This window comes from Pogona vitticeps, chromosome 2, assembly GCF_051106095.1.
Source record: "Pogona vitticeps strain Pit_001003342236 chromosome 2, PviZW2.1, whole genome shotgun sequence".
NCBI lineage: Eukaryota > Metazoa > Chordata > Lepidosauria > Squamata > Agamidae > Pogona > Pogona vitticeps.
Genome location: NC_135784.1, coordinates 206,213,656 through 206,231,065, shown reverse-complemented (window position 1 = coordinate 206,231,065; position 17,410 = coordinate 206,213,656). Strand labels below are relative to the sequence as shown.

General features: G+C 40.6%; 1 protein-coding gene across 12 annotated transcripts in view; it reads right to left on the bottom strand.

Moving 5' to 3' along the window:
• Positions 1-15,016, bottom strand: part of ZNF462 (zinc finger protein 462) — a 158,149-nt gene extending 143,133 nt beyond the window's left edge. For 11 of the 12 annotated variants that reach the window (XM_072991988.2, XM_020805038.3, XM_072991992.2 and 8 more), the window contains exon 1: positions 14,032-15,016. The gene's annotated coding sequence lies outside the window, so the exon portion shown is untranslated. Of the gene's footprint in view, positions 1-12,463; positions 13,444-14,031 lie in introns of those variants that run through there. The other variant, XM_072991989.2, reaches the window with a different exon arrangement.
• Between the last annotated feature and the right edge of the window lie 2,394 nt (positions 15,017-17,410).

Below are 17,410 nucleotides of genomic sequence, written 5' to 3'. Positions count from 1 at the left end.
ATTTTGAGACAGTAGTGAGGAATGGATGTTTGGCAAATCTTTGTGAACACCGTCCTCCAAGACAGCTAGTTGCTGACCTGGGTTTAACTGTGCAAGAGTTCAAAATCTGCACTGCAGCTTCTTCTAAGACTACAAATTTCAGTTCTCAGTTACAGACTGAATTTCCAAACCCTCATTGATGGAACTGCTTATTTTTCTGTTCTTCTGCCAGCTGTCCAAAATATCATGGAACCAGACTATGACCATGCATGACATCACTTTCCACATTTAGTACTTATCAGCCATTTTAAAAAGAAACTCTTCTTTCTCATCTGAAGCTCACTTACTTTGAAGCTGGTGGTATCCTTCCACAAAATCCTTCATAAAATACTACCTTCTTTTGTGCTCCGTTATTAATTAGACTGCCTCTCTTTCCCCAATGCAGAGATAGCTCCGTTACCAAAGAGTTTCCACTACACATTGCTTATGGAATGTCTTAACCTACTTTTGTCCTTGCTTAACGGGGCTGTCTGCTTTCTGCTTGTGTGTCTCCTGTTTCCTTTTCTTGACAGTGATCCATGCATCCTCTGAAAGCCAACCCTCGCTGTTGACATCAGCCGAGGTTCCAATTTTTAAGGCCTCTTCCAATGCTTTCCATTAATAACAGGCATTGCAGTGGTTTTAACACCACATATCTTAATTTCCAAGACAGATTCGATGCTTCGGGTGTCAGATGGCTTTACGAGATGTCAGACGGTTTCACAAGAATGTTATGCCACAGGTCATTCCTTTCCCTTGATAATTACTAAGTAATTAACTGCAATATAAAGTAGTAAAGAGGAGCAGAGAAACAAAAGATACAGGAGGAAGAATAGAGCAGCATTTCCTTCCTCCAAAGTTAGCAGAGATACAGATCATGATCAACAAAAGAATATTTTTAAAAAAGAAGCAAACAAACATGTCAAGGTCTTCTCAGTTCATAAAGAAGCTTCTGAATTCATAAAACTACTAAAGGACTAAAGTCCTTTGCTTGACCCTTGCCCATTCCATCTTCTTACTTAATGATGCTCAGATTGAGTGAATGCAGGTCTGAAAATGTGAAGCTGATCTCATCTCAACCATTCACTCAACTAGATGGTTTAAGGTAGGAGCTTGGCTCCTGGCCACTCTGTGAATCCCTGCTTACAATCCTGAGATACTATTTTATTTATTTATTTATTTTATTTATTTACACACACACACACACACACACACACACACACACACACACACACACACACACACACACACACACACACACACACACACACACACACACACACACACACACACACACACCGCCCACACTATCCAAAGGTCTCTGGGTGGCTTACAACATTTAAAATACAATAAAAATTCAGAACAATTAAAATACAATTAAAATATATATATAAATTGCCATCGGACCCACAGCTAATATTTTGTTGTTATCTGTTATCAAGTCACCTCTGACTTATGATCACCCTATGGATGAGCTATCTCCGAAATGTTCTGTCTTCAACAGCCTAGCTCATGGAAACTGAAGCCTGTGGTTTTCTTTAGGGAGTCAATCCATCTTGTATTTTGTATTCCTCTTTTCTTGCTGCCTTTAATCTTTCCCAACATTATTGTCTTTTCTGGAGAATCTTGACTTCTCATGATGTGTTTAAAGTACGGCAGCCTCAACATTGTTTTTTTTTTGCCTCCAGAGATAGTCCAGGCTTAATTTGATCTACTTATTTTTTGGGTTGTTGTTTTTTTTTAATCCGGTAGTCCAGGGTATCTGCCAAGCTCTTTTCGAGCAAAACATTTGAAACAAACCAATTTTTCCCCTGCCAGTTTTCTTTACTGTGCACGTTTCACATCCATGCATGGTGATCAGAAATACAAGTGTGTGGATGATTTTGGTCTTGGCCTCCAGTGATACATCCTTACACTTGATAATCTTTTCTAGTACTGAACTACATTACAAGGTTGTTGCAAGAATCTCTGAGATGAGGTATGGAAATATCTTTTGATCACTAAACCAAAACCAGCTGCTTTTGTAAAGATATGCCAGTCCTCAAAGTGCCTTCACAGTGATGACTATAAGATACATGATATTAGGAGGCAATTTATTAAAGACTTACAGTGGTGTATTTGCGCCGAATTAAATAAACCAATCCTCCATTTTTGTGGTCTGCACAAGTTCCAGCTCCAGGGAAATGAAGAACTTTACCTCAATGCACCTCATCAGTGATTTCTGTTACCAGCAAAACATCTGACTTCCCCTAATCACAAACAATAGCTTTGTTCTTTTGCTAATCACTTGTACATTCTATCACAAAACAATGGAGTTTCTCAGAACATTTAGGACTTCCTTGAAGTTTTTTTTAAATTGTATCTCCACCAATGACCAACTCAGGACATCAGAACTACCAGACCACCTAACAAAAAAATAATCCTGCAACATAATGTGTGTTCTGTCTTCTTCTTTTAACATATGTATCCACATTGTATCCCAAAAGGAATGTTTCCTTGGTTCTTCAGCTGAAGATTCAAAGGGAAGCCAGCAGAAACAGAACAGTTGCCTTCTGCCAAGATACTCAAGAGAATAGTTTGATGCCACATGATCAGATTCCATTGTTTGAAGTAAAGAGAAAATGACCCTGAGCAATGTTTGGGAGTCCACCTGCAACCATACCCTATGGTGTAATGAGCTATTAACTGATACTGTAAAGCCTAGTTTGTTATCAAATATATTATATACATTACTAATTTCACAATGTTTGCAACACAGGCAATAAACTAAGACCTTAGGGGACAGTAGGAGTGTTATTTGTTTGGACTAAAACTCCCAGAAGACCTCATTCAGCATGGCCTTTGGTGAGGTATTCTGGGAGTTGTAGACCAAAAAAGCAACTTTTCTCATCTGTGGAAGGGGAATACATTATCCATGAGTCTCCAAAGGTTACTCCTAAGTGTTACAATTGCTTTGGTGAATCCAACTATGGTGGGGAAGGAACTGAGAAGAACTGTGAGACTAATGCATACAACTCCTTGTTCAAAATGCACTAATGGCCAAAATTGCAGAAGATCCATCTCTGCATCTTTAAAATTTTTTTTCTCTCTCCTGCAGAACTGGCACCCACATTTGAAACACTGCCAATTCCGTGGTCAGGAGCTTCATGTGACTGGGTCAACCGAATGTTAATCTGATATGCAGGGCATGTTCATGAAAAAGCACCTTCCATAACGCTAGAATAACATTTAAATAACCCTTGAATCAGTCAGACAAGACCAAAAGGTAACAACTAAAGTGCCAGTTCTATAGCAGGCTAGCAAAGTATCGCTGTTACTGAGTAATGGCAGCTCAAAGAATTATTATTTGCATAAATACTGATTAATCTAGCGACTCTAGCCACTCTGTAGTCCAGGTTGCTGACAGGTTTCTAAGTTGTCTCCTCCACAGAAACCACGAGTGGAAGCTGCTTTTTCTTTTCCTGTTTATTATAACTACTGTACCATTAATTGATGCTGGAGTTCTACCTCTCAGTCCTGGCACCTTCTAAAAGCTTGGAATCTCCATTTGTGCCTCTCATCCAGATATATTGCCAATTATGGGCTGAAAATTGTGGTTTTATACCCATCCCCAAATAACACCTACTTTTGATATACTACGTCTGATCCTGGGTGATGTTTTCAAGGGGGCAACTCTGAGCAGCTCACCAAGTGCTCGGGTGGGAGGGGACAGTACACCTAGAAGTTTGCAGGACTGTGTGTACCTATGCCTTGAGCAGGAGGGGAATTGATCTGTTTCCTCAGTTTTCTTACTGCTGAGTGTACAGTTTAAACCATAACTTTTTACTCTGAACTGAAAGGGTTTTCTCTTTGGGGAATGTTAATTACTCTGTGCTGTACTCCAACTTAGCTATTTTTCTCCGTAGAACCGTGAAGACAAACAATGAAAGAGAAAGATTAGTACTATCATCACTTGTACTTCGTCCTGTAGACAGGCCCCAATCCAGCTAAAGTTGTTTATGTATAGGTTCTACTACAACCAAGAGAATAGAAGTTACTTTTAACCAACAGTGCAATTCTGTACATGTCTCATCATATGTATTGAAACTAAGTGTCAAATTAAGGAGTTACAAAATTGCAGCCTAAATTCTTCTGTAGATTTTAGCAGCAATACTTTACCATGAAACAATTTTCACTAGACTAGACAGAGCTTGGAAAATTTACTTTATTGAATTACTGCTCCCAGAATCCCCAAACAAGCATGTATCATCATCATCATCATCATCATCATCATCATCATCATCATCATCATCATCATCATCATCATCATCATCATCATGCTCTTGCCAAAGTTCTAGGAATGCAGCTATTACCAAGTGAGCACAATTCCATAAGAGGCTAAAAATGAAGTGTATCCTCAGTACAACCCTAATCTTCAGTGTTACGCTTCTTGAAGTGGGTCAGTCTGGCTACCGTCTACTTAACCACAGACAAATGTGCATTACAGTGAAAATGTCTGGTTTTCTTTCAGTGGTAGGTTATAATTACATCATGAGGTCATCCAAAACCAATGACAAAAATGAAGTCCCCTTGCTGCCAAATGCTATAGACATTAGGGTCACTCATAGGTACACCTACACCGATTTGTTAGCAGGCATGTAATGTCTTGGAACCCTCTCTCTTCACCCAAGGGAGAGTATCATCTGAAGCTCCTCTCCCAATCTGACCACATATTGAGGCTTTGTGGCCTCTGCTCAGACACAGGTAACAGGTAGCCAAGAGTTAGAAGTACCACTTTATCTGCTGTATTTGCTGCAGAGATCCCTGTAAGAGATCTGACGGGATGTTGTGTAAAGCTATTGAGGTCTTCCTATAGAAAGCCAATTTACAACAAACACAACACTGTTCTTTGTTATTTCAATAATTTAATCCTGAATCACTTGACTCCTCTTTGGTATATTTTGCTAGTCACATCTACAAAGGAGAGGACATATTTTTGTTGATATGGAGTCTTTCAACCTTACATACAGAGGCTTCCAAAGCTAGTCAACAAACCTACAATGTTGAACATCTACTCAAGATTCCATGTGTACAGACACCTCGTGCAGGCCAGAAACAATTTAGTGATTTGTACACCTTTTCCATGTAGAGCTTTAAAAGGGGGGTTGTTCTAGTTCTGCTTCTTTTTAAAAGAATATTTCTCATAGTACTAGAAATTACCACTATTTCCTGATTTCTTGGTTGAGGGTGGACAGAAGAATGTTTCAGGGATAACAATGAAGGATGAAGTCAAGAAAACATTCAAATGCATCTCTAAAAGGTTGTTCCCTTCAACCAGCAAAGATAGCTGAACTTAAGATAATTATCTTCTGTCTGTCTTTCCCCTCCTTTTTCTTCTCTCGGTACTGGCATACAAACCATGCTATTTTAACTTCTTTCCTGTTCTCCCAGTTCTCCTGGAACATTTTATTTTCAACAGTCAACTCATCTGGAATACTGCCATGCTGAAGTTCATCCATTATAACGTTAACTGTCTCTCTCCCAACAGCAGCTATCACCTATATATTCAAAAATGTATTATACTTTCTCATTACTTCCAGTAATCAAGTCAGCATTTAATCCCCCTCTGATATCACTGTCTACTGTCCCAACTCTGTATGTTTTATACATAACTAAAATTCATGGAAATATTTCATGCAACTGATGAAAGGAAGTCTCCCCCACCAAGGCCATGCTATAATAAATGTGTTCATTTTTAAGACAACATGGAGCTCTCTGTTACATTTTCAACCTAACATTACTGTCTATCATAAGTCTTTGGAACAGGACACACTGTGAATTGGCAAATTCAAGAGGATCGCATAATAGCCATAGAAATAATTTTCAAGCAAGCCTCAAAAGCACTGCCTGCTCTTAACACCACAAAAATGCAAGTCTGGGGTGCAGGAAGCCTCTGTATGTAAGGTCAAAAGATTCGCTATCAAGAACAACAACAACACATCCTTTAAGAGCTGTTTTTACAGGTCTATAGCTCTTCAGTACTCTATCAGATAGTTTCCAACAGTATCCAGCCAAATTATTCTAGAAGTCACAACTAGTGAAGGAGCTAGATATTCCAAATATCCTCTCCATCTGATTATTAAAGATGTTCCATTCAGTTGTTCTGCATAATGTAATATAAATTCATATGATTCATAAACTTCTTAAAATCTTCCTAAATCACCTATACTAGTGGCTTTTCTAACTTCTCCTACCCACGATTGTTGTCATGAATGCTTTCATATACCATGAGCTTCAAGGCTGATTGTTCCTAGTCTGCGTAGATAATTATATGCTGTACCAAATACTCTGGGCTCCAGTAAGAAACATGACAATTCCAATATGCATGAACCATATGAACTATGTACAATTTCTGCACTAGGTGTCCTATACTGGTGTTATATTGAAATTCATGCTTACTTACTACATCAAACTGTGAGTTTATTTTGGTTGCCCCTTCATTCTCAAACTCGGTGCCACATCAGGGGCTGAAGTCCATCTTGGAAAAACTGAACCACCACAATCAGTTACAGCAAAAATACCCCACTGCACATTGAGCCCTAAGCTAACAATATGTTAGTGCAGAGATTGTCCCCAAAAGCAAAGAAGATGTACTGGGATTCCCAGAATGAGCCTGTGTTTCACTTTGTCAAGTGAAAATCCCAGAAACATGCTATATAGGAAGCGTAATTCCATCTCTAAAAATGGTGAGACTCCAGAGATGTGGTAGATGCCGTTCCACAGTCACAAGGAGTTGGCTGAAAATACACACATGCTTATTGTGGTGCAACACTGAAATGAGTGCACATTCCTAATACGGAAGGCAAAAGCTGTTCCCTAAATACCAAAATATATATTGTATGGGAAATATTCGTCTTATATCTTCTTGCTTTCAACAGGCTTCGCCAGTGCTATGAAAACTTCACGCCATGGAACTCGTGTGCCCACAAAATCTTTGCCCAGATGATCCCTCAAACACCAAAAAGATTTGGAGCATTTCAGCAGCAGGACAGGTTATCTATCGCACCATCCCAGTCTGTTAGGCATCCAAACATATCACAATGTAGTTTTCTTTTCCAACAGAACTCATCACTACAGTCATGTAGAATTGGGCAACAGAATTCACCATAAATCTTCTGTTATCTGAATCATAGCACAGTCCTATTAACATCAAAGGTGGCCTTCCAGTCTTAACAGAAACCATTGCACCTGTCCAAACAGAACAGGTTTTTGCCATGGTCCCTTCATACATGCTGAGAAAGAGGGTTGATCCAGAGATCAGCTAACTGCCACTTTCTTTAGCATCTGATGTCATCAGTATGGAACAATTACAGTATCTGATTGAGGAGACCAAGACAAGGGACTTCTCTGACTAGGCCTCTTCTTGCTCTTTGTAAAATTGTAATGCCTGACCAATTCTTAGTCACAAATGTAGCTAAGTATAGACAGACCTTCCCACCCACTTCCTTCAAGCCTGAACCATGAGGGTGCTTCATGCTTTTTGCTACTTTACAGGTACTCAGTGTGCTTCTCTTTATTGTATAGATATTCCCCAGTTTCCACAGATGTCATTCCTCCTCTTACAATTTTACCAGTGAGAGAATGGTGCTCTTCAGCTTTAACTGAAAAGTTTGATGCAAAGCAAAGAGAAAAATCTCTTGAAGATGAAAAGATTCTTAAAATAATATTGCAATCCTAAACATGCCATTTTTCCAAAGAATTCAAACATGTATCACCGCTTATTTCAGCTTACCTCTATTTTCCCTCTTCCCCCCCCCTAAAAAAAGCCTCCCACACAGAAGGGTTACCCCACAGGTCCCCTTTGTTTCTTGTGTAGCCTTCTCCAACAGCCATTCTTTTTTATTTTTAAAGTAAAAGTTCAGTTTTTGCTTTTTAGGACGAAAATCAATCTGTCATTTCTTGAGTGCCCAAAGAACTATGTCAGATGCCCAACAACCCTAGTGGAACATGGCTCTTTATTTCTATCACTGAATGCCACCTCAAAATTTTCACCTCATCATCGGTATAAAAATATGTTTTTTCTTGTTTTTGTTTTTAACACTGTAACGTAAAGAGACAGTTGTTTTATTTTCACATAAAAACCAAGTAATTAATTTAAAAAACAATTTATTCATTATATACGGAGGTCAAATACACCTGCCTATCACCTTTGAACTGTTCTTTTTAGGTATTTGGCAACACCTCAGAGCAATATAAAATATGAAATTATATTCAAAATTATTCTTAATTTTTCAGTGATATAACAATACAGAGATGGCACTCAGAGGTAGAAATAATAATTCTTCTGGAGCCTAACTGATACTTACATTTTCTCTTCAGCTCAGCATGTGCCAAAGATCTGAACAAACAACAACAATAAATATTTAACACCTCCTTAACTTAACCAGGACATCTATTCTGTTGTCAAATTAATGATCTATTCTATTGTTAAATTATTGTTTTCCTCCTTTTAGATGCCATTTAATTTCCTGCCATATTAAACATGCCATGTTTTATTTTCTGAGCTTAGTTCTATTGGCCAACTAATTTTAATACCATGTTTTCCCGAAAATAAGACAGAGTCTTATATTTATTTTTGCTCCAAAAAACGCATTAGGGCTTATTTTCAGGCGATGTTTTATATTTTTTCAAGTACAACAATCTACATTTATTCCAGTACAGTCATGTCATCTTCTTCTGATTGCTGCACAATGGTGAAGGGCAGGGTTTCACTTAACTAGGGGTTATTTTTGGGGTAGGACTTATATTACGAGCATCCTGAAAAATCATACTAGGGCTTATTTTCAGGTTAGGTCTTATTTTCGGGGAAACAGGGTAAGAACCAGCAAAAAGAAATGAAGTCACACTTCATTAGAATGGAAGGTGTTGCAAGCTGTAGAATGGAGGAACATGAACTGTAGGATATCAAAAGAAATATGAAGATGCAAAGATTAAGGAAGTTATCCATACTGTCATATCCCTTAACCTCAAGAATATAAAAGATTTTTTTAAAACCTGAAAACTGATTTATACACATGTGCCCTGAATGGTTTCCCTACTGGTGTTGCTATCGAATCACAAAGCTACATCTCTGAAAACTATTATGGTCTTCTACTTTTTAAAATTTCTGTATTAGCCACTTCACTATATACATAGCAAATTCTTCATCTTATGAAAAGTCCATAAAAGTCCATGCGCGTGAAGGGGAAAAATCTTTCATTTTGACTTCTTTTTTGTGTGCAGGGGAAGAAACGAATATAGGGAAAATGCAATGAAGGGGGCCATTTGAGTAGATGGAACAAGAAATTGAGTGGCCAGTATATTATGCATGAATGAGTTAATTTTCTCAAAGACACTCAAGACAAGCTCAGATATCTTCACCTGTTAATGCCTGCAACTTCAAGTGTGAACTTCCATCTGTGAAATAGCCAAGATCACATGACACACATGAAATGCTGGATAGTTCAGTATTTTACATCTCTAGCTGCAAAGCCAGAGGTTGGGAGTTCGATTCCCCACTGTGCTTCCTTGAAAGGGGCTGGACTTGATGATCCACAGGGTCCCTTCCAGCTCTGCAGTTCTAAGATTATGATTATTATTAATCCACATATGTCTATGTCAAGAGCAATCACTAAAGCATTAATACAGTAATATGTGTGCATGTACAAAAGGTAATTACTCTATCTTTTCTAAACAACAGCTGTGGTCACCCAACTCCACAAGGAACCTTGGTTCATCAGTCACAAGCAGCATGCTGGTGGGCTACTTGATCATTCTTTGTGGACCAGCTTAAAAACCATGGAGTGTTTATCATGTCATCTCAAAGGAGGCACAGTCAGTTCTTTTCCAAAGGACTTTAAAAAAACCAACCCAACTTAAAACAAACCATGGATTCCTTTTCTGGTTTGTTAAGAAAATGAACAGCTTGGTTCCTGCTATAAATGGTCTTAATTAAGTAGCTTTACTAGCAAGAAAAATACTGTGCCTTCTTCCCTTTTTAAAAAACAATATCCATCAGACTAGGCACGATGAAGGTGTCTAATTTAAAATGTGACTCATAAAAAGACCATTTAGCTTGCCAATAGCGATAATTCTGTATGTCTACAATGTAAGCCTTCAAATTGTGTCTGAGCGATCTCCATCTTAAATATAGGGAAAATCCTGTTGTTGATAAGCCATGTCCTTACAAATGGAGATTAATCACAAAGGGGAGAGGAACAGAATAAAAGAAATTAGAAAGTGGTTAATGGACATCAATAAGGAGCAAAAAAAAAAAAAAAGCCTGCCCTCAGACCAGCCTACCACAACATTTTTAACGTGTTATAGTGAGTCACACTATTGATCCATCTAAGCCAATATTGTCAATTCTGATTGGCCACACCTCTCTGGATTTCATGAAGGATTCTTTTCTAATCCAACTTCATTGTTATGTGCCATCAAAGTTACATCTGACTTATGATGACTCCAGTATGGTTTTCAAGGGATGTGAGATAGTCAAGGAGTGGATTTACTATTGTCCAGGGAGCTTCCATGGCCTGGTGAGGATTTGAGCTCAGATCTTCTGGGTCCTACACTGTTCCATGCACTACACCACAATGGTACCACCAATCTGCATAAAGATCCTCATTATTCTCTGCCGGTTTCTATTCAAGTACTAACCTAGTCCAATGTTGCTTAGCTTTTGAAAACAGACAAGCTCAATTGTGTTCAAGATGGTATGGTGGTTCTCTAATGGTTATATATATATTGCACTCTACTGTTGTGTTTTTTCCACTATCAAGATGTGTACCTCACAACTCTGAGAAAGAAATATGCAACCACAACCAAAGGTTATCCAATAAAACTGAGTGCTCTACATGGCTTTGAAAATAAAAAAGAGAACTGCTTCATCAACAACTTAGCTAAAATTAAAAGATTCTATCATCCTGGCTTTGACATCTATAGCAATGACTGTACTGTTGGTGGTATGTAATTGCAGGTGGACTATCCTTATCTTGTCATGACCTATAGATATCTATGTTTTAGTTAGACAGTAGCTAGGTCTAACTACCTACATCACCTGCTTTGCAGTTTCATTGCTTACTATAGAAATCAAAACCTCTTTCAGTCTTTCAAACCTTCTGCTTAACTTACTTTAATTATTTCATCCTCCTTCATCTTCCATTTACCAACTTCTCAAAGAGACTCTTAATTAAACTCTTAAGCTAATTCTCACAGTGAGTCATTCTGGAGAATTTAAGATGTGCGGGAATCTGTTAGATAGCCTGAACCTATTTATATTGAACTTTGACCCTGAAGAATTACAAATTAAAACTCAGGAACAAAGGACACCACACCCTTCCCTAATTGTTATTATGTATTTGAAATACATTTGGCTCTTGTAATTGTAATTAGAAAGAAAGTTCAAGATCCCAGGAATATGGAAGCAATTTGAAGTCCTGCTGATTTAAGTGCAAGCCTGAGGATACAATATCCTAGCCACCGAACTGGCAATAAGCCTCACTGAGCTCTGCAGAACTTACTCCCAAGTAGACATGTATAGAAATAAACTGTAAATCTTGCATTCAAATAATGGTATTCAATTATGGTATTTAATGGTATTTAACTATGCATGGTTGTATGAAGATGAGAATTCTAATGAAACAGCAACCTCTCTTACTTCCAAAACTGAAGTCTTTGGGACTAGTCTTAAGAACATGAGGAAAAAGTCGTTCATAAATCACACAGTATTACAGAAGAACTCATAATAGCTTGATATGGCTTCTAAAAAATAAAAAAAAATCCCAATGTTTGCCAAATTGCAATGCTTCCAGAAGACACCATATTGTCCATCGTTTGGCATGGCTCCTGCAAGGCCATCACAAATTTTGCTTGATTGGCATTGATCTGATGTCCCTTTGAAGAAGAACACAGTCAGCAATCACCTTCTAAGACTTAACTATTCCTTTAAAAAAAAAAATCAAAGCATGCCTTTGGTCAACTGCATCAGTCACCTGAAAGCCACGAAGTTCTACCAATAATAATAATAATAATACTATTAACAACAACACAACTCTGACAATGAAGCTTAGTTTCGAAATGAAACTGTAAAAAAGGAGAGAAACAAGTCCTTTCAGAACATTAGGACTCTTGTCTCTGGAGGCTCTCTGAAAAGAATCTATGAAACTTCCTCAAATCATCTATTTCCTGGAGTCAGAAAGAGAAGAGACATTTAAAAAAGCCCACAACAACAACAAAAAACCCTGCTCACTGAAGGGAAAAAAAATTGTCAAGCTAGGCTTTGCCAACAAAGCTTCAGGAAAAAAATGGAGAAACATCCATAATTGCATGAGCACTTCCCATCTCAGCTTTGTCTAGTGGAAAAGCCTGTCCTCGCTCTCGCTCTCCTCCATTTTCTGGTGGAGCTAGAGAACATGACATGGCTTACCTGACTCAGATCGCAGCCCTCTGTCCAACTATTCACTTCCTCTCAGGCATACAAGGAGCTTCATGAGACAAACAGGGCATGCAGACAAAGCAGCAGCAGAAAAGCAACCCCCGTCTCCCCACCTTGCTCCTTCCTTTTCCACCACACTCCTTCCTACCAGAAGGTCCTCCCAAAATCCAAGAGGAGAAAAACTTTCTTGCGGGGAGGGAGCGTGCAGAAAGGGCTGAGAGCCAGATCACACACAGAGAGAGAGACAGAAAGAGAGAGAGAGAGAGCAGAGGATCTTTGAGGATCTTCTGCAAGGATCTCTCTCCCCTCTTTCTTTTTTTTTTCCAGGTCCGCCTAAGGAGGCACTACAAAGCTCAGGAAGAAAAGAGGGTGCCTCCAAGAGAAGGAGGAGGAGGAAAGAGAAAGCCTAGACCCGGTGGTGGTGTGCGAAAGAGAAGTAGCTTTGTGTTTTGGAGTCTGGACTGGAACCAAAGCAGACAGCTTGCAAATGGAGGACAAGGAGATAAAGAAAGAAGAGGGGGGAGAGAGGGATCTGAGGGGGGCGGGAAAGCTCAGCTGCTTCTCATTCCCTGGAAAGCCATGGACACCAGGGAACTGAACAAGAAGTGGAGCTCTTTATTAAGGCCCCTCTCCTGGTCTTCCCTTCGCCTTTCTTCCCTTCTCTCTCTCTCTGCCTCTCAAAGGAAAAGGAGCAGGACCGTGTGTAATGGCTTCTCTCCAGCTCCACCGCTGTTCTCTTCCAAGCCAACCCTTTCATAAGCCCCGGCCAAAGGGAGACCCCCACCATCTCTCTCAACTTCAGGAGAGAGGCGAGTTGGGGGTATAGAAAAAAGAGTGGAGGGGTGGTGGTGGTGGTGGTGGTGGAGGAAGGTCCACTACACCCCCAGCCTGACGGAAGGTCCAGATTTGTCAGAAGAGAAGGAGAAACAGAAAGAGAGAGAAAGAGAAAGCAAAGAGAGAGAGAGAGAGAGAGAGAGAGAGGTCACCGGATTGCCTGGGTTGAGCCAGCTCTCTCTCTCTTTCTCTCTCTCTCTCTCTCTCCCCACCTCTCCCGCCTGCGATCCAATCACTTCCCCACAACCAAACCCCCCAACTGCCCCCACACACTTCGGAGCGCCTCTCCTCTGACTTATCTCTCCCCCCCCCCCCCACGCACGCCACCCTTAATGCAACAACAACAAAAAATTAATTAACTGCCTTCCTCCTCCTCCTCCCACCAGCAGCAGCACCAGCTCCACCACCACCACCACCACCTCCTCCTCCTTCTCCTCCTCCTCCCCCATTGCAAGAGAGACTTCTCTCTAAACAAAACCACCGCCGCCGCCACCTCGATTTTCATTCCTTGGGCTTGTCTGAATGAATGGGAGCGTGGATTCCCGAGGAGGTCTCTTAAAAAAAAGAAAAAGAAAGAAACAAGGGTGGGGAAAAAAGGAGCGAAGGTGGTGGGACCCCGCAAGGAGACCTCTCTTTTTTTTCCTCCTTTCTCTCTTTCTTTCTCGCTCGCTTTCCCAATTTTGTGCCATCCGAGATGGGGTTTTTTTTTAATTGTGAGAACTTACAGGAACGTCCCGGTGCTGGTGCTGGTCGCTTTCTTCTGCTCTCTTTCCTCTCCTCCTTCTTCTTGCAATTGTTGTGGAAGTTGTTTTTGCTAGTCTCATGTGCTCCTTGCCAGGTCTCAGCAATGGAGGATCGCCATCTTTTTCCCTGCTTTTTTTTCCCCCTCTCCCCCCTCTCTCCCTCTCTCCCTCTCTCTCTCCTTCACTGGCTTGCTGCAGCTGCAGATGACCTGAGATATCCGTCGCTCTCTCTCACTCAACCCTCTGTGTGTCTCTCTCTGAATAATGAGCAACCAGAGGGAGAGAGAGAGAGAGAGAGAGAAAGAAGACAAATCTCCTTGCCTACCACACAAAACGCAAGAGCACCAGGGGGTGCAAGAAGGCTTTCTAACAACAACAACAACGTGGAAAGGGGGGAGAGAAGAGAGAGAAAGAGAAAAGGGGGGAAAGCAGGAGAAAGGGGGGAAAGGAGGGGGCAAAGATAGCAAGAGATGGAGGAGGAGGAGAAGATGGTGATGGAGGAGGAGGAGGTGGTGAAGATGAGGGAAGGGGAAGGTGGCTACAAACTTAAGTCCTCTTGGGATCTGCTTTCTGAGGCACTCCCAGGCTTGCTGAGGTGGGAGAGGAGAGAGAGAGAGAAAGGGCGACCTAACGAGGCGCCCTAGGTCCAAGCTGTTGCCTCCAGCTTTCCAACCTCCAGCCCTCGTTAGCCCTGGAGATGCTGAGAGAAGCCCCTCGCCCGCAGCTCGCTTCCTGCGGCGGGGTCATCACCGCCTTTTCTCCAGCCAGCCATGGCAAGTTCTAATAAAAGCGATGCCACCCGGGTTTCCTTCATGCAGAGAGGGAAGAGATGCGCCTTGTGGTGGGTGTCCCCCCCCCCTCCAAGCTGATCCCTGAGATCCACGTCCTCCTCATCTAAGAGAGCCTTAATCCTCTCCCTGAGCCCGGGTGAAAGAACATAAATGGAAACTGGAGGTTGCAGAAAAGTGTATTTAGAAAAGAGAGAGTGAGGAAAAGAAAGAAAAGCATAGGTCTACCACGTGGTTGATTTTAATCCCCCCCCTCCTCCTCTTTGAGCTTGCATTTAAGGGAGGGGGGACAGAACGAGAGAAAGGACTCAAATTGTCCATTTCTAGCACGTATTTTGAAGTCTTCTCCCGGAAATAAAGACTCTTTGTCGCTTGGTTTCTTCCCTGAGCACACACACAAACACGTAGATGCACACACAAAGGAAGAACGCTTGCAGCGCTGAGGACCAAGCGCTCCTGTTACTTTTGAGAGCTCCGTGGCAATGTTTTGACTATCACAGAATCCCACTTTAAAATTAAAAATAAAACTTTGGTGCCACCTTCCCCCCCCCCTCCCCACCTCCACCTCTTCCCGCCTTCCTTGTCTGCCCTTCTCCGGCTGCCTGGGTTCCTGTACAGCTCGTGGGAAGGAACGAGCAAGCTGCCCAGATCAAAATGATATGGTGCCATCACCTTGAAGACAAGGAAGAAGCAAATAAGAACTTATTACACCCTTCACTCTTCATTGTCCAAAGCAATCGTGCCAATGTGTGTGAGAGAAAGAAGGAGCGTCTCCCTTTTCCCTTCTTGTATCTTCTCCCATGCCAAATTTAATACCTTCCCGACTTTAATCTGGTAAAGGGTGGGGGGAGATGAAGTTAGCATTGAAAAATCAATAAACACTCTGGCGAAGGGGAAAGCAATTTGAATTGGAAGACGTGACACTGTTGAAGCTGCTTGTCTATATTTTTTTTTTTCTGTCTCTCTCTCCCAAGTCCTTAGACTGTAGTCTTTCTGGTTCAAAGAGGGAGGAGAACCTTAAAGCTTCTGTTGGATCAGCTCTTGACGGAGCTAGGAATCCATGGAATGAGAAACTTTGGGTTAAAAAGGGGGGGGCAGAGTCTCCTCTTTCTTTCTATTAGCATTTGATTTAAGATACTGAAGGTGGTTCAACTCAAGCTTGAAAAGCTAGTCAAAATGTCCCAACAGAAATAATTCTAAAACTGGGCTGAAGGGAACAACATTGATTGAATATGTGATAATGAAGGAGTAAATCTACACAAACCCTTCCAAACCCATCTTTCTGATATTGTTCTCCACTGAGTTGTACACAACAGCTATATCCTATTTTTTAAAAAAAATCAATGGGATCCATGTCATTTCAAGAACTATTAATGACTACCAAGAACAGGGGCTTAAAATGTTTTCACATAGTTATTATAATAATTTCCTTCTTTTCTTCCTTAGATAGCAAATAAGCAGAATGCGTTCTTAAGTCTATGTAAATGCTGGAGGTGGTGGGGTTTTATATTGGCTTCATCAGAGGTAGTAGAAGTCATCAGAGCTTCCTACTAAAGTGACACCTGAAACTCACTAAAGTGAGCCTCTAATATTTGGAGAAATTCGGGAAAGGAATACTAAGCATAGTAAAAAAAAAGTTGCATCGCTTTAAGATTCACCAAAGACTCAGTGGAAGAGCTGTGTGTCCACTGAAGCTAAATGGGGAAAACATTCAAGCCTGGAATCCTGTATTCTAGTCACCCAGCATTCCCATTTTAATGGTGCCAAACATCAAAGCTATCCAACTTATTTATATTAAGAAGTAAATTTTGTGTGTTTGCCTCTATGATCTGGAACGCTCTTCCTGAATCTCTACAAAATATGGCAGCTTTGCATGCATTCAGAAGGGGATATAAGGCAGAATTGTTCTAGCTGACTTTTAGAGGCTGCTCATTTCATCTGTGCTTCCATCATTTCATGGTGGTGTATTTTCTGCTTTTTAGATTACGTTTTAATTTTTTTTTAAATCTTCTTTTATACCATTCTGGCTGGCCTCCAACAGAAACATGGCATATAAACAAAAACAAACAAACCCCCCCCCCAAAACCCTAAATCTAAACCCCACTATACACGATGGAAAGATTTCTAAACAAATGCACATAGACATTTGTTGCAGCTAGACATTCTTATTAACTACAATAGTTAATTAGGGTTCACTGGGTGGTGTTATCAGCATCTCATCTGTTTTTGAACACCTTGAATCTGTTAAACCATCCTGATAATAAAAAAATAACAACAACAAATAAAACATGCATTACAGTGTACTTGAGACTAGAGTGTGAAATCAGAATTTCCAATGAGTACTGTTCCATCAGGAGAAAGAAGAAAACTGGGACAGAAAGAATATTTCTGAGTTTAGAGAACCAGACTGGGGAAAGACCAGCAAAAAATTCACATTGACTTTCTCAGTTCTATGCAGACAAATGAAGCAGACACCTCCTAAGATGCTGATAAAAGAACATTAAGGAAGGGAGGGGACAGCTTTTGCTGCTGCCAAGATGTGCATGTATTCCAGCAGCAATTTTCTATAAATC